This window comes from Nuphar pumila, chromosome 2 (genome assembly GCF_984573655.1).
Source record: "Nuphar pumila chromosome 2, dmNupPumi1.hap1.1, whole genome shotgun sequence".
Lineage (NCBI taxonomy): Eukaryota > Viridiplantae > Streptophyta > Magnoliopsida > Nymphaeales > Nymphaeaceae > Nuphar > Nuphar pumila.
Window position 1 is genome coordinate 147,794,981 of NC_143250.1, and position 26,011 is coordinate 147,820,991.

At 34.9% G+C, this 26,011-nt stretch overlaps 1 long non-coding RNA gene across 1 annotated transcript; it reads right to left on the bottom strand.

Annotated features, from left to right (window-relative positions):
- Positions 1-14,371: 14,371 nt before the first annotated feature.
- LOC149847586 (uncharacterized) lies at positions 14,372-15,689 on the bottom strand. The gene is made up of 5 exons (XR_016430394.1): positions 15,559-15,689; positions 15,317-15,421; positions 15,067-15,152; positions 14,886-14,975; positions 14,372-14,561 (listed from the first exon to the last, which is right to left on the bottom strand). It is a non-coding gene; the product is annotated as an uncharacterized LOC149847586 (long non-coding RNA).
- Positions 15,690-26,011: the final 10,322 nt, after the last annotated feature.

The window sequence follows — 26,011 nt, forward strand, 5'->3', positions numbered from 1 at the left end:
TGATATGCTTTCAGCAGCCGCTAGCAATGCACTACAAGTCATAAACGTAGGCACCATTTTCAATTTCTTGCAAATTTATAACCAGAAATTTGAAGGCCATGATGACCTACTCTTGATGTATCACTTTTTTTAATATTTGCACGTTTTTTCATTTTTAAATAACGTTGTCATCTTAAATGACAGTTTTCTTTACATTATTGAAGAAAACAAAGTTTTAAAATTATTGTGGGATTTTCTCTTGCCAAGAAAATCGAGATATGTGATTATGCATATTATTAAAGGGTAATAAATAATTTGACAAAAACTTCTCAAAATGAGGGCATTATTTAAGTGTTGCACTCCTAAAGTATGGCAAAAACAAGTGGGTCATTGTTAGTAGCAACACGTGAAAAGGCAAAATATCATTAAATACTGAAAATGTAATTTAAAAGGTTTTGCACTAAAAAGTGGATTTAAAAAATGAGTTACAAAAAAAAACAGCAAACAATAGAAGGTGGATTAATATAAAAAAACAGAAGTTATTCATATCATATCTCTGTTATGAATATTTTTGGAAAACTTTTCATTAAGCAAAATAGAAGGTCAAATATTTTGGAAAAGAAAAGGAAAATGATTGAGGGTCAGGTGGAGATTTTTGGGGGAAAAGGGCTACTAATTAGGGGGATCCTTAGATGAAAAATAGGTACAACATTCAGCTAAGTAAATTTGAAAACATAGTTCCAATCAATGGTAAAACTTGAAGAATCAAAATTTAGTTTAATATATCTGAATAATATGATTCAGTTTCACAATCAAACTATTAGGCTGGTAAAACTTTTTATATGAAATTGTCTTTAATCAATATATGTAACGAGAATAGATTGGAGAGGAGAAGAGAAGAGAATTACCGGCGTAGAAAAAAAAATTGCTTCTTCCAATCATTTCATCAGACGGTTTTTCATTGTTGGCAGGTTTGTGTAGTGTGAAAGAAGATGGAACCTGCTTAAGACAATTAATTGAATGCTAGTATAATTGTTCAATTGAATTAATTGAATGCTAGTAGACTTGGAATGGCAAGTCCCATTTTGCATATTTTTCCCCTTATACCGAGGATCTCATTTACGGTGGTTTGGACATATTCGGCGAAGGCCTAATGATGCTCCAGTTAGAAGGTTGGAGAAATGGGAAAATATATTAGTTAAAAGAGGTCGGGGTAGGCCTAGGAAGACTTGGATGGAGATGATAGGAAAGGATATGAATGCTTTGAACCTCACCGAGGACATGGCGTTGGATAGAAATGATTGGAGGAAAAGGATTCATGTGGAAGACCCAAAATGAATTTCTTTTTTGGTTCATATCGCTGACCCCAATTGTTTTGGGATGAAGGCGTAGTTGTTGTTGTTGTTGTTGTTGTATACCGAGGATCTCATTATTAGGAGTTAGTTTTTTGTCATTTATGCAAGAGAACAATTCTCTCTGGTATATTTATGAGCTTAAATTCGCTAATTGAGCCTGATTGAGCTCATCATCCCTGTGAAGCATGATTTCTTTGATATACCAAACCTGGGCACATAGGCTCGGCTCATTTACTCTATCAGAAGAGTGGGGCAAATAGTATGCTGCAGCTAGTTGTTTAAAATTTTAAATAAATATCATTATCGCTAGAAAGAGTCGGCCAATATGAATTTTGTCGTTTTTCATTGTTATGGTGTCTTTCTTTAACATTTTTTCATAAATGCAAACTTTTGAAAGAACTTCCTTTCTTTGTTCTTTTTAATTTTGTTTGCTTCATCATAGTATATTATAGAATTATAGATCTTTCACCTCCTTGAATGATGCTTATTTTTTGTTTTAATAATTAGTAAATTATGAGAGTAATGATTTGTGTTCTTCACTCTCCATCTTGTTGTTAATAATAGCTTTTTTAAAGTGTTTTAAGTTGATTCCTATACTTTTATGATACAGGTATATTTGTTATTTCTTTGTTTCACTAATGACCATCACAAACTACGATCACAACAATTATGATGATGATGATGATTCTTTTTGCAATTTGGAGCATGAATTGTCTAGTAGTGTTGAGAATGACAATGCAAGAAAGGGCAAGGAGTCTTCCGATTGTCTTTATCAGTTTGAGCACAGAAAAGAAAATTGTTTTGATGAGGAAAATGAAGAACAATATGACTTGAATGACTATTATTCTGAAGATGACTAAGATGATGAACCACCTAGCATGCATAAAACAAGAGTGTTATGGTTGAAACAAAAGAAGAGTAGACAAGGAAAGCAAGGTGAAACTCAGGTTTTTATCTGTAGGCACTACAAAAATATTTATCATGGGTCATATACTCAAATTTTTTCACATCTCATGGGAGTTCCAAAAGGGACAAAGTGTTGGGATTGTTTTTTGTCCTCTAGTTTCAAAAAATACAAAGAAAAATTAAGAAGCAAATTCGACGAGCGACGGTTTCATCAAGTGCATTTGAGTTGAAGAGATTAAGAATTGATAAATCGAAGCCTATTAGTATGATTACATCTTCTAGTGGAAGCCGAAACACAGCTGATATTCGCAATACCTTTAAAAAGGTAGAAAGAGACTATGTAAATTATAAAATTATCAGGGTTTTTTGTGCAAATAGCATACTTTCAATGCGCTTTCATCACTATATTGGAAAGAGATGATATCGGCAGTTAGTAAAGTGCCTAGATATAAACTTTCATCATATGAAAAAACTCAAACAACGTTGCTTGACAGTGAGAAAGAGTGTGTTTATAGGAAGTTAAGTGAATTTCGAGAAAAGTTTGAGTTTGGAGTTTTAACTATCTTAGACGGTTGGACAAATATAAAGAACAAACACATGATAAATATACTTGCATCAAATTGTTTTGGCTCGATATTCTTATATGCGAGCAATTTTTCTAATGTGCAATAGTCAGCTATAAATATTGCTGAGTTTTTTAAGACGGGATTTAAACTTGTAGAGCCTTCTAATGTAGTGCAAGTTATTACAGACAATGCAGCAAATTGCAAGTTAGCCGGTGAAAAATTGAAACAAGCATATAAGTATATTTTTTGGTCACCTTGTGTTGTGCACACACTTAATTTGATCTTCAAGAATTTGGCACATGAGTTTCATTGGTTGGGAGAGACATATTTGCAAAGTAAAAAAATTGTGAAGTATATCATCAATCATTCGAAAGCATTAGCAATCTTTAGAAATAATTAAAAATTAATGGTAATAAAGATTGCAAAAACAAGGTTTGCTTCATATTATACTATTTTGAAGCACTTACTTAATATGAGGGAGAGCTTGAGGCTTACAGTCATATCAGATAGATGGAACGAGCAGAAGCAATCATGCACTGAGAAGACTATGAAAAAAAGGGTTGTTACAACAGAAACATCTGTTCTTTACGAAGAATATTGAGATTTTGTTCGTTTAGCATTATTGATTACAAAACTCATCTACAAGATGATTAAATTTTGTGATCAAAAAGGCCCTATAATTGGTGAAATGTATGAAGGCATGGACATGTTGGGGAAAATCAAAGACAATCTAAAAGGACAACCAGATTTATATGAAAAGATTCATAAGATTGTCTAAAATAGATGGGATAGAATGAATATGTCTCTCAATAGTCTAACCCACATGCTTACTCCAAAATATTACGAGTCAGAATATCTCAAGATCCCGGCACCAACGAATTTCTCATAGTAAAAATTTTATTCTATTTATTTGATAAAGTTTAATGATTTAATTATTTTATTATTTCATTTGCATTTTCTTGTTATAGTTAAACATTTTTTTCTGCAAAAAAGGACAATAATATCTTAGATGGTGCAATGCTTGTGCTAGAAGTCATATCTGCTGGAAATGAAGAGTTTTCTACACTTTATAGGTCACAACTTGTGGCTTTTGCATCAAGTGAATGATTTAGCCGGAATGCAGCAAGAATAGATGCATTGAAACCTACAATAATGATCCTTAATTGGTGGTGTTTTTATGGTGGTGATACACCCGAGTTGAGAGCATTAACCATTAAGGTTTTATCTCGAGTGTGGAGCACCTATAGTTATATTCACAATGTTAAAATAAATAGGCTCATTAAAGATTGTGTCGATACCTTGTATATTCATTCCAATCTTCGATTGATTGACAGGTATAATTAAAGTGTTGTACTTTTATTTTGCTATATTATAAAATATTTATCTATCATTGATTATTTGTTAGCAACTTAGCATTCATATTTTATATTCTTGTTATAAAAAAGTGCAAAAATCGCTACAAAGAAGGACCTAGTCAAAAATAAGATATCAATCCGGAATTTCCTATTGTAGAAAAAAATCTGTTGAGATTAAAAGACATGCGTTGGAGAGATTTGAATGATAGTGCACAACAATCAAGCACTATTTCCAAATCCAAACCCAAAGATAAACAACCACGAGCTCCATTGCCTCCAATAATCATACGTATAAATGAGGTTGAAGAGGATACAAATCAATCCAACAGAACTAGTAGAACTAGTGCAGATATAGTACAAGAGCGACCCTCAGCTCCCCAAAGTCGGATTGATCGTTTCTTTAGCAGGAGACCTAAGCAAGATATGTGTTATATGCATCTTGTGTTTTTTATTTTACTTTATTCTATATATGTATTTTTTATATTTTTGATTAAGGTTTTTGAACATTTTAATTTTTTAACATATTCATTATAAGAAATGAAGGAACATAAGGCATGGTCGTGGAGGGCAAGGAGGACATGATGATGCAGAAAGTTGTCGATCTATTGTTGGCCTGAAGGGGAAGATAAAGATGAGAGATTATTGATTGTTGTCAATGAAATGAACTCTTGAATTCTTAATTATTCTTTTGATGATGTAGTTGTAGTCCAACTTAGAAACTTTTATGCTACTTTTTTGTCATGGTCTTGTAATATTTTGTTTCTTTGATATGTACTTTTGTTTTGAAGCTTGTCATGGTATACAAGCTTGGATTATGTTAATTTTAAGTTTACAGTTTAGAACTTTATAGCTTAAAATTTTAATCATATCTCTATGTATTATGTAATCTTTGAGTTTATTGAATTTTCATTTTTTATGTTGCAGGGATTATAAGATTCACAAGAATCACAGCATCAAATAACAAGTCATTTGATTCTTTCATTGAAAAAGGTATATTTTTTAATCAAATTTATTAGTTTTCTTAATCAATTATTTAGTGCTTGCATGCATTTGTTAAATGGTTGCAATATGAATGTGAATTATGATTTTTTCTTGATGTATTATTTTTTAAATGCTTAAAAGTTACAATATGATACATTTGTTACATAATTGCAACATGTATTATTTATTGTCTTAGATACTTATGTTTTATTTTATCGATGATAACATAAATCTTATTTTTTGATAAATTAAAAATATATCATTACATTTTCGCTTCCCTTTCGTTTTTCACTCGAATCCTAGGTCGCTTTCTTCTTTGCTTCCTAGGTCACTTCCGGTTCGCTTCCTAAGTCGCTTCTGAGATGCTTCTTGGTCCGCTTCTAAGTCGTCATGCGTTTTCCGCTTCCTGAAATTTTAGAAGTGTCTCGCTTCCCGCTTCTCATATCGCTTCTCGCTTCCGTGACTGGCAACTCTGTTCCTAACAGAATTACCGAAAGCGCACATGGACTAGGGGAAGCGCACTTCCCCGAGTCGCGCTTCGGAAGTGTAAAACGCGGCGCTTCCAAAATGCATGGGGAAGCGCATGTAAAATGTAGGAAGCGCATCCCCCTTTAAAGGGAAGTGCGCCCCCTTTAAAGGGGGACGCGTACCCCTTTAAAGGGGGATGCATTTTTTAAAATGTCTAGTTTGCCCTTTTAAAAAAAATTAACACGTGAAAAACAAGAAATTTAAGAAAATGTTTTCTAAATAAGGGCAAAATGGATATTTTAAAACAATCATGAAAAACAAAAAGGAAAGAGGCCTCTCTCTCTCTCTCTCTCTCTCTCTCTCTCTCTCTCTCTCTCTCTCTCTCTCTCTCTCTCTCTCTCTCTCTCATTTTCGGCCACCGACGACCTCCTCCATCGACGTCCGACGATGTCTCTGTTCAGGTACGCTCTCTTTCTCTCTCTATTTCGATTCTCTCTCCTCTCATCCACTGACGTTCGAGTCGTGGACCGACCGTCGGACAGGGTAAGTTTTGACTCTCTCTCCTCTCACCCACTCTTGCCGGCAAGAAGCCCCCCTTGCTGCCTGACGACACAGATGGTGGGGGGGTGGGGCAACGTTGAGCCCTAAACCCAGTTGGGGTTCGAACTTGCAACGTCCCAACACAATGTGACGTGCACTAATTGCTCCTGCGAGACAAGTGGAACCCCCATTGGTTTGGATACTCTTGTTACACTGTTACACATTTAGTTTTGGGTTAGACCGAGTGTTAATACCCATTGGGTCAGGTATATATGTGTCGGTCATGTGCAAATAGGTTCACATGGATATGGTTGTAGATACAAGGACGTGGCAATTTTCATGGAGTTCTTCATTGAGAGTATTATCGAAGGGGATATGGAATAGGTGTAAAAAATGAGTATCCATGCAATATAGGACCAGATTGAAGGGGTAAACTATCCCTTGGCAGATTACAAGAACATCAATGTTCTCGAGCATTTTACGCATAAAACAAGTTGCTATAAGATTAATGCACACACCATTTGTCAAGTAGGTGTTCGATTGAATGTCCATGTGTTGTTTTATTTGCTTTACTTTGATTGGTTTGATACCAATCCAACTACTAAACATGACATATTGCTTGTGTCTACACAATCAACTTATTTTTTTATCTGAGTGCAATTATTTTGTATTTTTTGTAACTAATTTATTGAAAGGATGCATATTATGTAAAACCAAAAAATAAGAGAGCATAAATAGAAGGCTTCTCAGCTGCTATTTTACTAGAACAACATCGGACGAATATTTCAATATCCAATCCTTCCAAATCCAATTTTCAAATTGGTCCTTCCAAATCCAGTTTTCATACTGGTCCTTTTAAATCCAATTTTCAAATTGGTCTTTCCAAATCCAATTTTTCAAATTGGTCCTTCCAAATCCAGTTTTTGTACTGGTCCTTTACCAAAATCCAATCTTTGAATTGGTCCTTCCAAATCCAATCTTCGAATTGGTCCTTCCAAATCCAGTTTTCGTGTTGGTCCTTTACCAAAATTCAAACTTCGAATTGGTCCTGCCAAATCCAATTTCCAAATTGGTCATTCAACCAAATCCATTTTAGCACTGATCCTACCAAAATCCAGTTTTTACTGGTCGGGATTATCAAAATCCAGTTTTCACTGGTCAGGAATATCAAAATTCAGTTTTCACTGGTCGGGATTATCAAAATTCAGTTTTCACTGGTAGGGATTTCCAAAATCTAATTTCCACATTATTTCTTCCAAAATTCAGCCAAAGGTCCCATTAAAATTGATGTTGAGTAATTGTTTCACAAAGGAGTCTCGAACATTTTGCCAGTTTACTGAAATTAATTATTAATTTCAACATTTTACTGCACAAAAGAATCACCGCAGATTACCTCTAGTATCTTTTTCAAAAAGGTGAAGCTTTTTGCGAAGGATAAAATTCAAATTTTTTCCATGTTGATCAACCAAAAGGATGTAAGAAATATTTTTGGTATGATTAGCAAAGGAATATTCAATGATGTTGAAAAGCCATAAGTGAATTGATATTGATCATAGTTGCGGTGCATTTTTAAAGGACGATTCTTCTGGCAATAAAGTAGTGAAAATATTCTGAGCAATAAAGAATCCACTCAAAATTCTCAATAAAGCGAGTATAATTGATTATCTGCAAAAGGGATCTCTCAACTAACGTCAAGTTGAAGACTGATATGCGAGTTAGACCCCTAGGGATAAAGAAGGTTCGGATTATCTCCGAGTTGAAGGAGGGTGTGACGTGTCCTTCAAGGGAAAAGTTCAGATCATCGCCAAGTTGAAGGCCGATGCGATGAACCTCCCAACCAACCCTAAAAGATATTTGATTTATACTATCAAAAGATTTTAGTTAAAAGAGACATCATTGTCAATTCTAATTTCTGGGACCAAGGAAAACCCTGATCATCTCCGAGTTGAAGAAGTGTGTGAAGTGTTCTTCTAGGGAAAATTAGAACATCTCCAAGTTGAAGGCTGATGCGATGAAATTTCCCCCAAACCCCAACAAAATTCAATTCTATGTCTCAGAAAGTGCAAAAAGTATACCTCAGATATCAAACTGCCAAAATTGCCAAGAATCATCTTTTCTTATGCAAAATTCTTTTATCAATATATTTTCACTACTCGTTTTTATGAAATTAAGAATATTTCTTCTCTTTTCATATCAAGGAAATGGATAGCTTCCTTGAAGAAACTCAACAACATTAAAATTTGAATTTGACTCTTGAATCCATGGAGTTAACCTCATTGGAGGAAATACTCTAGGTAAAAAGGGAAATATTTTTTGCACATACGTGCACATTTTCAAGTTTTTGAATCAACTACAGTTTTATCTTATTGGCAAAATTTTCTGGCTATCCAAATATAAAATAAATACTCGATATTCATTTTGATGAAACCGGGCATTGCTTACCTCTTCAAAAAAAGAGTTGCCTCATTTATTTTCCAAGTTGCTCTTACAACATCATATTTCTTCCCTTTCAGGTTAAGGGTTAAACCTGAATCTCATTTTTGAGGTATTTTCTATCACATTCAGGTAAGGGTTAAACTTGAACTTCATTTTTCGAGGTATTTTTTTCCATTCAGGTAAGGGTTAAACCTGAACCTCATTTTTCGAGGTATTTTCGTCTCATCCAGGTCAAAGGGCTAAACTTAAATTCTTCTGCATTTCAAAAGCTCATTTTGTCTCAGTCTATAAGCCATCTTCTATATTTTCCTTTTTTTTAAGCTTTAGAGATTGTATTTCCACATTTTTTGCAACCTCACTTCGTGAGGAACATTTCTCAAGCCAATTTTCTTTCTTCTAAATTTGGTGTGTTTTGTCTTTGCCACTAAACTCGACTTTCAACTGGCTTAGCAGCAAAGAGGGGCATCTATAAACACCTCAAATTTTCCAAGTTCCAAAAATTATCCTATTTGACCTTGGGTCCCACCTTCTGAGTAATTCAGAACGGCAATTGGGTTAATTTCTAATCATTTCTCGGATTCACTTCCTTATTGAAGATCTGAAATCCAATTTCATTTTATATACTAGACTCAACCTCAAATCCAGACCAGACATCCAAATCCAATTTTGAGCCTGATTCTTCTATTTTCAATCCAAATCTAAAAATCCAAAATCAATTTTCGGTATGGTTCAGATATTCTCATTCAGATCCAATCTTTATTTGGATCCATTTCTCTCATTTTTTTCTCAGTTCGAGATCCAAATCAATCTTTACTCAAAATCTTGGATCCAAATCCGTTTTTAAAATTCAATTTTTAAAATTAATTCTTCTATTTCAAAAGCTCTCCTTTGCAAAATCCTCAAACTTTAAATTCAATATTTTTGCAAAAATCTTAATGGATTTATTTGCAAGATTATGATTTACCTCTTTTAAATTCCAGAAAGAAAAGCTATGTTTCTTCATTTCTAACAGGATTTATGATGATATTATATAAGATACTTAAACTAAAATTTCTCTCCATTCATATTGAAAGATGGCGCAATTATGGACCTGTTTGTTGTTTTCCTTGGCTTATATCTAATCCCTTGAATCTATGGTGTTGTTTTTCAGTTTTCCAAATTATGATTCTTGTATAGATTTCCAATGCTAATGAAAAACTAGAAAGTTGTTATCTTTGACTAAAAATATCAGCAATCACGGACGGGATTAATTAGGCAAAAGGCTAGAAAATTTGGATCATGTTGGTTGTGTTAATGTCTTTGTTACCCCGTTCCTTTAGTCTAAAATATCTTAGTATGTGGATGGAGGTTTGTCAACAAAATATACATGAATAAATTATAAAGAGTTCAGTCTTTTTTCTTAATGAGCTACTTTTGGATGTTGGCATGCATTTTGGTATTAGGAAGATATGTGGAGTAGCTGCTTTACACAATTAATTAGATTAACACATTGTGTTTCCTATGATGTGAAGGAAAAAAGTCAAGTTGATCATGAATGTGGTCTCATTGTTACGAAGCCCACGAATGCTTCAAGTTTAATTTTTTATTTTTGGTGTTTAAGATATCTATTGATTGTTTATTTTTGGTGTTTAAGATATAGATTTATAGAATCATAGATATTTCACCTCCTCAAATGATGTTTATTTTTTTTGTTTTAGTAATTGGTAAATTATGAGTAATGATTTGTGTTCTTCACTCTCCATCTTGTTGTTAATAATAGCTTTTTTAAAGTGTTTTAAGTTGATTCCTATACTTTTATGATACAGGTATATTTGCTTTTTTTTGCTTCGTTAATGACCATCACAAACTACGATCACGACAATTATGATGATGATGATGATTCTTTTTACAATTTGGAGCATAAATCGTCTAGTGGTGTGGGGAATGATAATGCAAGAAAGGGCAAGGGGTCTTCTCATTGTCCATATCAATTTGAGCACAGAAAAGAAAATTATTTTGATGAGGAAGATGAAGAAGAATATGACTTGGATGACTACTATTCTGAAGATGACTAGGATGATGAACCACCTAGCATGCATAAAACAAGAGTGGTATGGCATGCATAAAACAAGAGTGGTATGGCGTCATGTATTGAAACAAAAGAAGAGTGGGCAAGGAAAGCAAGGTGGAACTCAGGTTTTTATATACAGACACTGCAAAATATTTATCATGGGTCATATATTCGAGTTTTTGCATATCTCATGGGAGCTCCAAAGGGACAAAGTGTTGAGATTGCCTTTTCTCCTGCAATTGCAAAAAATGCAGAATTGGCAAGAAAAATTAAGAGGCAAGCTCGACGAGTAGAGGTTTCATCAAGTGCATTTGAGTTGAGGAGATCAAGAATTGATAAACCGAAGCTTATTAGCACGACTACATCTTTTAGTGAAAGTCTAAACACAGTTGATATTCGTGATACCTTTAAAAATGTAGAAAGAGATGATGTAGATCATAAAATTATCAGATTTTTGTGCGCAAATGGCATATCTTTCAATGTGCTTCGATCACCGTATTGGGAAGATATGATATTTGCAGTTAGTAAAGTACCTGGATATAAACCCCCATCATATGAAAAAGACGGTTGGACAAATATCAATAACAAACACTTGATAAATATACTTGCATCAAATTTTTTGGCTCGATGTTCTTATATGCAAGCGATTTTTCTAATGTACAGTCAGCTGCAAATATTGCCGAGTTTTTTAAGACAGGATTTAAACTTGTGGGGCCTTTTAATGTAGTGCAAGTGATTATAGACAATGCAGCAAATTACAAGTTAGCCGGTGAAGAATTAAAACAAACGTATAAGTATATTTTTTGGTCACCTTGTGTTGTGCATACACTTAATTTGATCTTCAAGGATTTGGCACATGAGTTCTATTGGTTGGGAGAGACATATTTGCAAAGTAAAGAAATTGTGAAGTATATCATCAATCATTCTAAAGCATTAGCAATCTTTAGAAATAATTAAAAATTAACGCTAATAAAGATTGCAAAAATAAGGTTTGCTTCATATTATACTATTTTGAAGCGTTTGCTTGATGTGAAGGACAGCTTGAGGCTCACAGTCATTTCAGATAAATGGAGCGAGTCGAAGCAATCATGCACTGATGAGACTGAAAAAAAGAGTTGTAACAACAAAAACAACTGTTCTTGATGAAAAATATTGGGATTCTGTTCGTTTAGCATTATTGATTACAAAACCCATATATAAGATGATTACATTTTGTGATCAAGAAGACCCTATAATTGGTGAAGTGTATGAAGGCATGGACAACATGTTGGAAAAATCAAAGACAATATAAAAGGACAACCAGATTTGCATGAAAAGATTCCTAAGATTGTCTTAAATAGATGGGATAGAATGAATGTGCCTCTACATAGTCTAGCTCACATGCTTACTGCAAAATATTACGAGTCAGAGTATCTCAAGATCCCAGCAGCAGGAGGGGTCAAACGAGTTTCTCCTAGTAAAAAATTTATTTTATCTATTTAATAAAGCTTAATGATTTAATTAGTTTATTATTTCATTTGCATTTTCTTATTATAGTTGTTAAACATTTTTTTTCTGCAGAAAAGGATCATGATATCTTAGATGATGCAATGCTCGCGCTTGAAGTCATATCCACTGAAAATGAAAAGCTCTCTACACTTTATAGGTCACAACTTGTGGCTTTTGCATCAAGAAGTGAAAGATCTAGCCGAAATGCAACAAGAATAGATGCATTGAATCCTACAATGACGGTCTTTAATTGGTGACGTTTTTACGGTGATGATACACCTGAGTTGAGAGCATTAGTCATTAAGGTTTTATCCCAACCTATTAGCACATTTTCTGCAGAAAGAGTGTGGAGCACATATAAATATATTCACAATGTTAAAAGAAATAGGCTCAATGAAGATCGTGCAGATACCTTGGTGTATATTCATTCCAATCTTTGATTGATTGACAGGTATAATTAAAGTGCTGTACTTTTGTTTTGGTATTTTCTTTTTCTCTTTTTCTATCATTGATTATTTATTAGCATTCATATTTTATATTCTTGTTATGAAAAGGTGCAACAATCGCTACAAAAAATGACCTAGTCGAAAATGGGATATTAATTTGGAACTTCCTATTGTAGAAGAAAATACGTTAAGATTAGAGGACATGCGTTTGAGAGATTTGGATGATAGTGCACAACAATCAAGTACTATTTTCAAATCCAAATCCAAACCCAAAGATGCATAACCAAGAGTTTTATTGCCTTCAATAATCATACGTATAAATGAAGTTAAAGATGATACAAATCAATCCAACAGAACTAGTAGAAGTAGTGCAGATATACAAGAGCGACCATCAGTTCTTCAAGGTCGAATTGATCGTTTCTTTAGCAGGAGACCTAGGCAAGGTATGTTGATCTTGTGTTTTTTATTTTTACTTTCTTCTATATATGTATTTTTTATATTTTCAATTAAGGTTTTTGAACATTTTAATTTTTTAACATATTCATTATAGAAAATGAAGGAAGAAGCAGAAGGCATGGTCGTGGAGGACAAGGAGGACGTGATGATGCAGAAAGTTCTCGATTCATTGTTGACCTGAAGGGGAAGAGAAAAATGATAGATTATTGAATGTTGACAATGAAATGAACTTTTAAAATTTTAATTATTCTTTTGATAATGTAGTTGGAGTAGTACAACTTATAAACTTTTATGTTATTTTTTTTGTCATGGTCTTGTAATATTTTGTTGGTTTGATATGTACTTTTTATTTTGAAGGATAAAGTGAAGTGGTACATTATGTTAATTTTAAGTTTACGCTTTACAGTTTCAAACTTTATAGTTTATAGTTTACAGTGTAGGACTTTATAGCTCAAAAATTTAACTATATCTCTGCGTAATCTTTGAGTTTATTGATTTCTCATTTTCTATATTACATATATCACAAGATTTACAACAATCAAGTCATTTGATTCTTTGGTTGAAAATTGTATGTTTTTTAATCAAATTTATTAATTTTCTTAATGCATTATTTAGTGCTTGCATGCATTTGTTAAATGGTTGCAACAGAAATGTGAATTATGATCTTCTCTTGATGTATTGTTTTTTAAATACTTGAAAGTTACAATATGATGCATTTGTTAGATAATTGCAACTTATGTTATTTATTGTCTTAAGTACATGTTTTATTTTGTCAATGATGACATAAATCTTTTTTTTTAAATAAAAATATATAATTACATTTTCGCTTTCCTTTCGATTCTTATTCGCTTTCCACTCGAATCCTATGTCGCCTCCTTCTTCGCTCCCTAAGTCGCTTATGAGACGCTTCCTAGTTCGCTTCTAAGTCGCCACGTGCTTCTCGCTTCCTAAAATTTTAGAAGTGCCTCGCTTCCCTCTCCCACTTCCTCGACTGACAACTCTGGTTTCTAACCATCATATAAGTATGCATCCATCAAGTAACAAGTAAACATGATTGTGGTTTCTTGATAACAACAAGATAGCTATTTTTAGAGACTGAATGAACAGAAAAGAGAGAGAGAGAGGAAGAGGCAGTAAGCATGGACGTAAAACTTACTCAGGTTAAACATGTGACCATCACCAGAGAGTGGTTGAACTAAAAGGGGCTTCATTGATTGGCTTGAGATACTAGTCAAGTACCAAGAAGTTAGTTCTTAAATAACAACTCTCCCACGAAAAAATTTAGCTTAACAAAGCACAAGTGATGGTTCAAGACACTGCTGGTATTTGGTCATATGAGATTGTTCATAAAAGAATATCATATACAAACCAGAATCTCAAGAAGATAAAAAAAGCAAATAATTACATTCAAAAGTCATGCATTTGAAGATGTGTCAAAACCTTGCGATTTTAGATGTGTCATGGAAAAAATCACATGACTCATCAGTAGCCAAGCTTATCAATGACCCAACCTCCATAGGTGACAGAGAAATTGCCTGCAAAAATACAAGGGACATACAGACAGCCCATTTTTAAGAACCATACATGAAACAAACCTAGGGTGCAAGGAAATATGAGAAAAGCAACCTAACGTAGAAGCCAATATTCAAGAATTATTTGGAGGTCCAAGATAGCATGTTTAAACAGCATTCACATTTTGCTGACCGTTCGCACAGATACAACACATCGACCAACCATAGTTCTAATCCCTTAAACCAAGCTGATTATTGCTCGCGACAATATAAAACAAGCCATCTTGGGATGTTCAGTAACAATTCGAATATCAAAAGAGAAAAAGGTGAAACAACCAACTTCATTACCTGCCTTTTCTGCCAATCATATTTGCGTGTGCCAATGGCAGGCCAGAATGTCAGTAGCACAGCACCTGGCTTCATGACTCGGATACTAGCCTGAGAAGGAGAGACATTCCTTAAGCATTGGACGACTATTAAGGAGAAGTAAGAACCACGGCTAAAAAAAAGCATCAAGGTGATAACATACATCTATTTGGTCAAGCTTGGGCCCAAAAGGGTACAGGCTGAGTGCAGCTTTCCCCTTAAAAAAGGTGTGGCTCGCAAGGACCTTGCCTGCAGAAGCATTTCCAGCATTGGCTTTATGGGGCTCAAATCCATAAACCACCCAACACAGCTATGCGCACCATAGCATCATGAAACGACCAATAGAATATAGTATATGAACACAAATGATTCTCAGAAGAAGCAAAATAAGCCATCCTAGTATAAACTCATACCAATCTTGCCCAACGTCGAAAAAACAGTAGAAGAAACAACCTCATGCCCCACAAAACAAATTCTTTCCTGCTTTTGCTGTAACCAGCCTGCCAGCCAATGTATTCCTGTGAAAACGGCCAAAACACGAAGAGGCAAAGATGAAAGCACGAACATGGTTTCACCTCTTTCCCCGATAAAGTAGACTAATGAAAACTGCATTGAAATAGAAAGGAAATGGAGGAAATTTCACGGGAACGCTCACCCTGAGTGGTGAAGACGAGAGAAATTCATCGTTCCCGTATGATGGTTTCAGAGGGCGGGAGGAGGAGCGATTTTCAGAGCCACCAAGAAGTGTTTTCCGAGAAATTAGGGCGAGATGAAAGCAGTGGAAGGAAACCCGCGAAACGGGAAAATGCATGTACAGAGGGAGGGCGGGGGGTACGAATTCTGGGTGAAATAGCGTACGAAGGCTGCGTCACATCGACATGGACAAAAAGACGCCGGACACGAAATTTTTTTGTCTAGTACAATACTGAAGAACGAATGCATAAGAGGATGCGACACGCAAACAGATCGGAGTATCCCATGGCGGAGGGTTCAACTCGCGAGTTTCGAGATTTTTTTGGAAAAGATGACACGATGCTGTGAATTTTTCTAACTTTTTAATTATTAAATAAGTAATTTTTTGATATTTCAATATTATAAATATATATTTTTGTAAAATAGTGCTTAAAACATTAAAAATACTAAAACAGCGTCTATGGCCACGTGTCACTATGGACACAGCACCAAAATGTCGTGTCCCTGTGACATATATCCAAAATGGCTAGTCGGGGTGGAATTAGCAGCGGCCTTGTACCACTAACTCCCATCCCAGATTCCAAACAGCCACCAGGCGGTATAGTTTGACCAACTTTTTGCCAAATGCATTAACAACTATCCCTGTTCCTCGATTCCAAACAGGGCTTAATGTGCCTTTTCCAAATGGAAGAACATGATTTACAAGTGCAATGCATCTTCCACTCTGTTGAGGACTGAGATAGCTTATATTTTTTTTTAACAAGGGCCTGCTTGGAATCTATAGCTGGAATGGACGTTTATGGAGTTTATACATTTTAAGAAGTGGCAGCTGCCAAATCCATGATTTAGTGTAAATAGAAAGGAAGGAGAAAGGGCCTCACTTCCCATCCCAAATCCCAGCGTCCACATTCCAAACAGGACCACCAAGGTAGTTTGACCAAGATTTTACCTCGGGACCATACAAAACCATTTGCTACAAGGTATGGCTGTTTAAAATCTTAAAAGTGAGTCTCATGCGGTGCCAAGAAGAAACCCACCATAGGCTTGATGAATTCTTGATGCGTAATAGGTAATACTGAAAGATCTATCAGCCGATAGAACCAAACAAACAACAAGAATGAATAATAGAAAATACAGCAGCACGTAAAAGTAAACTTGCGAAAGAACTTTTATAAAACCACCGCATATGGTTTTTAACTCCACTAAAAATCAACAACTACTTTTAAGGAATAGACGTGAACATAGGACGCCCACCACGACTCCTATGCTTGAGCATTAACCAGCATTACCTATTTATAAGGACTCAGCTAGACATGAACATAAGATTCTCGCACCCGCTATATTCAACACATGACTCTAACTAAACGTGAGCATTTGATGCTCACATCCACGACTTTAACATTAACCAACATTTCTCATTCTTAATGTGAAAGTTCTTGCACACTTACGGATTCGCTGAATGACAGAAATTTTAGAGATGTCAAGGCTTTTGTAAAACCACCAACAACTTTCATTTGTAGAGACATGCTTTAGCATTGTTTCACCTTTTTCAATTGCATCGCTTATAAAATAATATTTAAGCTCGATGTGCTTTGTTCTAGTACGAAAGGTGAGATTTTTTGCAATAAAATTAGTAGACTTATTGTCACAATAGAGCTTAGTTGAAAGCTTTTGTTCTATATGTAAATCTTTCTAAACACGCCTCATCTAGATCGCTCGACAAGTAGCAGATGTAGCAACAATGTATTATGCTTCTGAAGATGATAAAGCTATTGACTTTTGCTTCTTTGAAAACCATGACACGAAGCCTGGACCAAAACCAAACACAAAGCCACTTGTGCTTTTTCGACCGTCCACTGAACTTGCCCAATCACCGTCAGTATATCCAAGTAAATTAAAGTCAATAACATGCTTATAAAAAATTCCATAATTAGTTAATATCCGAATATAACAGAGAATCTTTTTTGTTACGCCTAGGTGTTGCACGGATGGATTGTGCATAAATATTGAGATCAAACTGACTCAAAATACAATGTCTAGCCGAGTATGTGTTAAATACATCAATCCACCAACCAAGCTTCTAAAATATATTTCATTTGCTCATGCAATTTCATATTCCAAATACAGTTTTTTATTTGAATTCATTAGAGTTGCATGAACTTTGCAATTCAACGTATTTTATTTTTTGAAACAATCCAACACATACTTCTCTTGAAAGATGAAAATTCCTTCATCAGATTGCACAATACGGAGGCCAAGAAAAAAACACAACAACCCCAAATCCGACATTTCAAATTTCTTCGTCATACTATTTTAAAATCCTGCAATAAGTTTAGATGAAGAACTAATGTAGATAATATCATTTACATAAACACTGACTATAAGCAATTATTTCTCATTCACTTTGACATGGAGTGTAGGTTCACTGTCACTCCTTTGAAAACCATTTTGATGAAAGAAATTATCAAGATGACTATACTAAGCATGAGGTGCTTGTTTTTAGCCCGTATAAAACCTTTTTTAATTTATTTTTTTTTAACAAAAAATCCAGGTGATTGGTCAACATACACGACTTCATTGAGAAAACCATTTAAAAACGCAACTTTAACATCAAATTGATAAACCTTCTATTTTAATTGTGTTGTAATTGCAATAATGGTTTATTGAAGGATTGATAAACCTTTTAATTGATAAACCTTCTATTATACACTGTCGGTCCCAAGCCCGGATAAAGGAGGAGGGTTGCGGTAGGCCTGTGACAGCCAGCATAAAAACTTAGTCATACCCTATGAAAATGAACCAATATGAGAATTTCGTTGAGGCGTTCCCTACTGAGAGACGTGCTGTACTCTCTAGGTCCGGAGGCAGTGATAAATGGGCAAGGGTTGCTAGGTTGTCGCCCAGAAGCGACGCGTCACACCGGCGCCCGGGTGTGGTGTCAAATAGGCAAGGGTTCCCTCACTTTGTTGAACGGGTGGGGGTAAAGAAGTTAGTCCAAGACCATAAAATTAGGTTAGCCACTTGGAACATAGGGTCTTTAACTGGTAAGTTGGTAGAGTTAGTAGATGTTATGTGTAGGAGAAAGGTTGATATTTTATGTCTACAAGAGACCAAATGGGTAGAGGAGAAAGCAAAAGTGATAGAACCTTGGAGATATAAGATTTGGTATACAGGAATAAATAGGAATAGGAATGGAGTAGGGATTGTTATGAGTCGTCAGTTTATAGATAATGTAGTTGAGGTCCGTAGGAAGGGTGATAGGATTTTACTTATTAAATTAGTATTAGGTACGGATATTGTTAATATTATTAGTGTTTATGCACCTCAAGTAGGTTTAGATGATTCCATTAAGCATCAATTTGGGGAAGATTTAGATGGAGTAGTACAAGGGATATCTTATGGAGAAAAGCTTTTCATCGACGGTGACCTTAATGGACATGTAGGCATTAGTAGGGATGGATTTGAGAGTATCCATGGAGGCTATGGTATAGGAGAAAGAAATGAAAGTTGAGAAAGGATTTTAGATTTTTGTTTGTCCTATGATATGATCTTAGCAACACTTGGTTTAGGAAGAGGGAGTCTCACCTAGTAACATTTAAAAGTGGGGTTAATACGAGTCAGATAGATTTTTTCCTACTTAGAAAGAGAGATAGGGGTTGTTGCATCGATTGTAAGGTTATACCGGGAGAAAGTGTAGCTACACAACATAGAGTCTTAATTTTAGATCTTAGAATTAGACAATGCCGCAAAAGGGATAGACATAGGATAGATCCTAGAATTAAGTGGTGGGCACTGAAAGGAGCTAAACAAGGAATGTTTGTAGAGCAGGTAGTAATGGAAGTTGATTTGTGTCTCGAGGAGGATTCAGAATCAATGTGGAATAAGATAGCAGGTGGCATGAGAAAAGTGGCTAAGGAGGTATTGGGTGAGTCTAAAGGCGATGCACCAATAGGTAAGGATACATCATGGTGGAACGAGGATGTCAAATTAGCTATTGAGGTTAAAAAAGAGTGTTATGGAAATCTAAGTAAGAGTCGTGATAATGAGATTTTGGAGAAGTATATGATAGCAAAGAAGGAAGCTAAAAAAGTAATTCGAAACGCGAGGGCTAAGGTATATAAGGAGGTTTATGACAAGTTGGATACCAAAGAAAGCGAGAAGGATATTTATAGGCTTGCAAAGATGAGAGATAGGAAATCGAGGGATTTGGGTATGGTTAGATGTATCAAAGATGGAACGCAAAGGGTTTTAGTCAAAGATGAGGAGATTAAGGAGAGATGGAAAGATTATTTTGATAAGCTATTTAATGATAGTCATGCTCAAGATCTTGGAGACTTCTCCATTCTTTTTCATGAGATAAATCGTGACTTTATGCGCAGGATTCAAAAGAAAGAAATTGCAGAGGCTTTGAATAAAATGAAATCAAGAAGGACAGTTGGCTCAGATGGTACACCTATCGAGGCTTGGAAATGCTTGGGAGATAAAGGTTTAGAATGGTTGACAAATCTTTTTAACTTGATTTGGCGAACAAATAAGATGCCTAATGAGTGGAGGAAGAGTACTTTGGTGCCTTTATATAAGAATAAGGGTGATATACAAGATTGCACAAACTATCGTGATATAAAACTCATGAGTCATACTATGAAACTTTGGGAGAGGGTGATTGAGTCTAGGTTGAGGAAGGTTGTCATGATATCGGAGAATCATTTTGGTTTTATGCCTGGAAAATCAACTATGGAAGCTATACATATTCTTAGACAACTTATTGAAAGATATAGAGAGAGGAACAAAGATTTGCATATGGTTTTTATTGATTTAGAGAAGGCATACGATAGAGTACCTAGAGACGTTCTCTGGTGAACAATGATGAAGAAAGGTGTTTCTCTCAAGTACATTAGTATAATTAAAGATATGTATGAAGGAGTAGTAACCAATGTCCGCACTTGTGGAGGGGTGACAACCAATTTTTCGATAACGGTTGGGTTACATCAAGGATCTGCTTTAAGCCCTTTCTTATTTGCGATAGTGATGGATGAGCTTACGAGATCAATTCAAGAAAATGTACCGTGGTGTATGTTGTTTGCTGATGATATTGTTTTGATTGATGAGTCTAGAGTTGGGGTTAATGCTAAGTTAGAATTATGGAGACAGACATTCAAAGCTAGAGGTTTTAAGTTGAGTAAGAGTAATACTAAATATATGGAATGTCGGTTTAGTAAGCAACAAAGTAGTGATGGGAGTCTAGTGAAGCGTGGTGAGCAAGAAATACCGGTGAATGATTATTTCAAATATTTGGGATCCATCATTCAGAAGTATGGAGAAATTGATGGAGATGTAAATCATAGGATAAAGGTTGGGTGGATGAAATGGAAAAGTGCAACTGGAGTGTTGTGCGATTGTAGAATGCCATTGCGGTTGAAGGGAAAGTTTTATAGGACAACTATTAGACCCGCTTTACTATATGGTACGGAATGTTGGGCTGCCAAGAGACATCATATTCAAAAAATGAGTGTAGCTAAGATGCGGATGCTTATATGGATGTGTGGAAATACAATAAAAGATAAGATTCGGAACGAGGAGATACGTAAGAAGGTAGGTGTTGCACCCATTGAAAATAAGATGCGAGAGAATCGTTTACGGTGGTTTGGACATATTCGGCGAAGGCCTAATGATGCTCCAGTTAGAAGGTTGGAGAAATGGGAAAATATATTAGTTAAAAGAGGTCGGGGTAGGCCTAGGAAGACTTGGATAGAGATGATAGGAAAGGATATGAATACTTTGAACCTCGCCGAGGACATGGCATTGGATAGAAATGATTGGAGGAAAAGGATTTATGTGGAAGACCCAAAATGAAATTTCTTTTTTGGTTCATATCGCTGACCCCAATTGTTTTGGGATGAAGGCGTAGTTGTTGTTGTTGTTGTAATTGCAAGAACGATTTTACTGTTTCAACACTTGCAACATGTGAAAAGGTTTTGGTAAAATAAATTTCATATTTTTGCACAAACCCTCTAGCAACTAACTTTGCTTTGTACTTTTTTGCATTTTCATCAACATCATATTTGACCTTATAGACTCACTTTACTCCAATTGATTCTTTCCCGAGTGACAAATTGAGACATTCATTTCTTCTCTTCTTGTATTTATCTGATTTTTATTTGTGCATGCTTTATCATACAATGATGGTTTTATTACAACAAAAGCAAAAGCACATTTATAAATATATTTCAGGGAGCGTGCCTTTTTTGGAGGAGTTTCATCATCAAGCGTGTACTCGATGTTTTATATATTTTGATCTTTTGTAAATTTAACTCCAATTCTTGACGCTTCTGATGGTGATGCTATATTGTCATCAAACTGATTTGATTTTGTTGTAACTTTAAGATTTCGTTGTTTGCCCATTTTCAACAATCTTTTTTCATAAAAAATGATGTATCTTCTTATAATCAACTTCTTATAATTATAATTATAAAGATGATACCCTTTAATCTTATTACTATATCCAAAAAAAATACATTTTTTTACTCTTTTTATCTAGCTTGGTTCTATCAGAAGAATCAATCAAGGCATATGTTACACATCTGAACGCTCTTAGCATACTTACATTTGGTTTTCGATTCCACTAGGCCTCATATGGAGTTTTGTTTCGACCTGTCTTTGTTGGAGAAACATTAGGAATATGCATTGTTGTGTTAACGACTTCTGCCCAAAATTTGTTAGGCACTTTTTTTTTACTTAACGTGATGCATGCCATTTTCACCACTATACGATTTTTTCTTTCAGCCACTATGTTCTATTGTAGGATCTTTCTTACTATCAACTGCTTGCGAATGCCATGATCTTTGCAAAATAAATCAAACTCATCAGATAAGAAATCTCCCCCTCTACCTGTGCATAATATTTTTATAGTTTTCTCTCTTTCATTTTCCACAAGGGGCTTGAATTCTTTAAATTTTTCAATTGCATGATATTTATGAGTAAGAAAGTACATCTAACTCATTCTAGTAAAATCATCAATGAAAAGCAAAAAGTATTTGCTATCATTTAATGAAGTACTCATGCGGCCACAAATACCAACATGAACCAATTCAAGAGGTTGCTTAACTATCCATGCCTTCCCAACTGGAGATGATTATTGGTGTTGTTTACCATAAACACAATATTCATGTATTTTATTTGCAGAATCAATGGTTGACAAACCAACCACCATATTTTTCTGATGTAAATGTTTCAAACCATTAAAATAAAGATGCCCATACCTTATATGCCATAACTTAGATTGATCAAGACCGTTTGTCATAAAGGTACAACCATCTATCTTGATTGTTTCAAGTGAAAACATTTTATTTTGGACCATGTTAATTTTTACAAAAACTACACCATTCATTTTTTTAATCTCACAAACACCATTCTTCAAATAAAAGAGTGTAGCCATTTTGAACCAATTGACCTACACTAAGTAGCTTGTGGGTCAAACCAGAAAAATAATACACATCTTGAATAAATCGTTCATTACCTTATTTTGTTTTGATAGCAACTGTTCCTCTGTTATTGCCGTCTACTTTATTATTGTCCCCGATCCACACATTTAATTTCACGGACTCATTAATACTTTCGAAAAATACTCCTATCACCAGTCATATGATTACTGCAGTCACTGTCTACAAACCACATTTCACCTTTGCAGTTGTTAGCACTCATGCATGCAAGAAACAAATTTTTATTTTCATCTGCAAAATTTGCTTGTTGCTTTGCCATGTCCAAACATTTAGCTTCAATATGATCGTACTTCTTACAAAAATAACAATGCTTTCCTCTAAAAATTGATTTTGATTACCTTTTTCAGTAGCATCATTCATTTTAACAGTATCATAAAATCTACCTCGACGTCTATCGCTTCCACGAAAGGTTTCTCTAAAACCTTCGCATCCATGACCTCTTCATTCCCTTGATCACAATGGCTATTATTTTCTTTTGAATTTTTTAGTTTTGTTTGAAAAGCCTACTCTACTATTTTCTTTGATGTCCTGTTTATGTGATGTTTATGGGTTAAAAGAGACCCCACTAGTTCATCAATAGAGTACACAAACAAATCCTTAGACTCTTTAATTACAGTAACAACATGGTCAAGTTTAGAAGGGAGACACCTCAAAGCTTTTTATACTACTTTTTTATCATTTAGGACTTCACCAAAAGTCTTCATTTGATTTACAATAGTGGAGAGCCTAAAAAAAGAAATTTTGAATAGACTTACTGTTTTTTATAGACAATATTTCAAATTCTCTTATTAAAGTTTGAAGTTTAACCATTGTGATCATTTTATCCTTATACTTTTTTTGCTTTAAGAGTAGTCAAGCATCTTTTGACTTTATAGCACCGAGAGTTGTTGGAAAAATGGTCTTGGACACAGCTTGTTGTAATACTAACAATGCCTTCACATCCTTCATTCGAGATTTTTTTACATAAATTTTTTCTACTTCATTCATTCCTTTAACATTTGCATCATTCTCAACCAACTCCCCAAAGTCTTGTGAGATAAAAAAAAAAATTTCATTTTAATGTTCTAGAATTCATAATTCTCACCATTAAAAATCGGCACTTGATTGGGATAAGCTGAGAGAAATATAATTATTTGCCTTACTGGTTTTACTTAGAGATCATCCTTCAAAAAAACCCGAGTCTACAAGAACTCCTTGCTTTGCTAATGTTCCCACTGTGTTTTGAAACACCCAACTTTGATTGCAACCTGACTTTGATACCAAAATTGAAAGTTGTATCTGCGATAGAACCAAACAAAATATCCCAATTGCAAGTCCGTGGAACAGACACCCCTCATCCGAATCCAATGATTTTGGATTCGTTGGAAAGGTGTGTGAGTCACACACAACTTTCCTTTGGGTCACCTTTATCAAAACAAAGTGCATGGGTTCCAAAAACCTTGTTTATCAAAGTCCTATTCATACTCATCTTAGTAAAAGAAACTTCCGCATGTATTGATATCTGTTTGGATCTTGGATCAGTGCTTACCGAGTCCACATCCGTTACCTTTGGTCGTCTAATAACAAACAACAATCCATTCTGCCATCCCGTGTGAGGGTTTTCAATTATTCAACCTTACATGTTGGCTTTGTGCGTTTGGTTTCTGTCTGATAGTGCAACAAAATTTTTGAATTTTGCCATGAACTCACACGTGATCATTGTCACACTTAAGAAGAACAATGTTTTTTCTATCAATCCTCGATTCACACTTACCACTACATTTTTTAGGGATGACTGGTAAATAAAATATTGTTCATTTTGCAACATTGTTTGTCGATGTTGTATGAGTAGTACCAAGCGCATAAAAAGGAAACAACAGTAGCAGATAATGACTTTGCAACACCATCCGCTTCCGTTCGTATAAAGAAATTATTGTGCAGGGCTGGTCAAGCAAAGGGGTTAATGACCGTAGTATTGAAAAAGTAGCCCCTTCGGTGGGATCCAAATGGTCTCCAAAACCAAGTGGTCTTTCTAAACTGGTTGAACTCGTTCGATGAGACCAATCATGGTTTCAGAAACCCAAATTTTCTTAAAAAATATTGGCCTGACCTCATTTGATGACATCTAGATGGTCCCTATAACCCATTGGTTATTCAAATTGGCTTAACCTCGTTCAACGGTACCAAGCGAGGTCCTGACAACCCAGTTATGCTTTAAAATTTTGGCATGTTTATTTTTGTGTCATAATCCGAATGACATCGATTAATGACAAAAAGAGACATATATAGACACTAAAACTTTATGATGCCCAAACGCTAATACTTTTCAAGATAAGTGCTTGCATGTACAAAAATTGAAAACTCTCACACAAAACTACATAATGGATTGTCGTCCATTACTGGATGACCTAAAGTTAACACCATCCGTTGCTGCACGGCAGAACATATAGTGCCATCCGCTAAAGGGATGACTCAGTCGTTTCGCCGTCTGCTGTACCGAACATGTGTAGATAAGTCAAATGGCTTATCCTTATTTCCTTCCAATCGCCCTGTGCATTTTTTTGGGCAAAAATACTTTTCTTGGATGAGTTTTAGTACTCTTTTAGATAAGTGTTTCGAGTCCTATAATTAGGGGCTGAACCCTAAGACTCAGGCATTTCGAAATTTCCTATTTAAAATATGGTATTGAAGAGAGCAAACCCTAGCTTATTCATAAAATCATCTTGCAAATTAGCCTACTTGCACCTAAGTACTACCAAAGCTGCAACAATTTTCATTCTAATGCATGAGCATCACAATGATCGAAGGAGAATGCAAAAGCTTAACGGGTTTTGTGCCTGAAAAGGTGATTTTATATCATTCGTTCTTTTATTTTGATTTTTTATTATTTTAAAGAACATAGACTAATACACTTATATTTTTTGCATATTAGAGCGT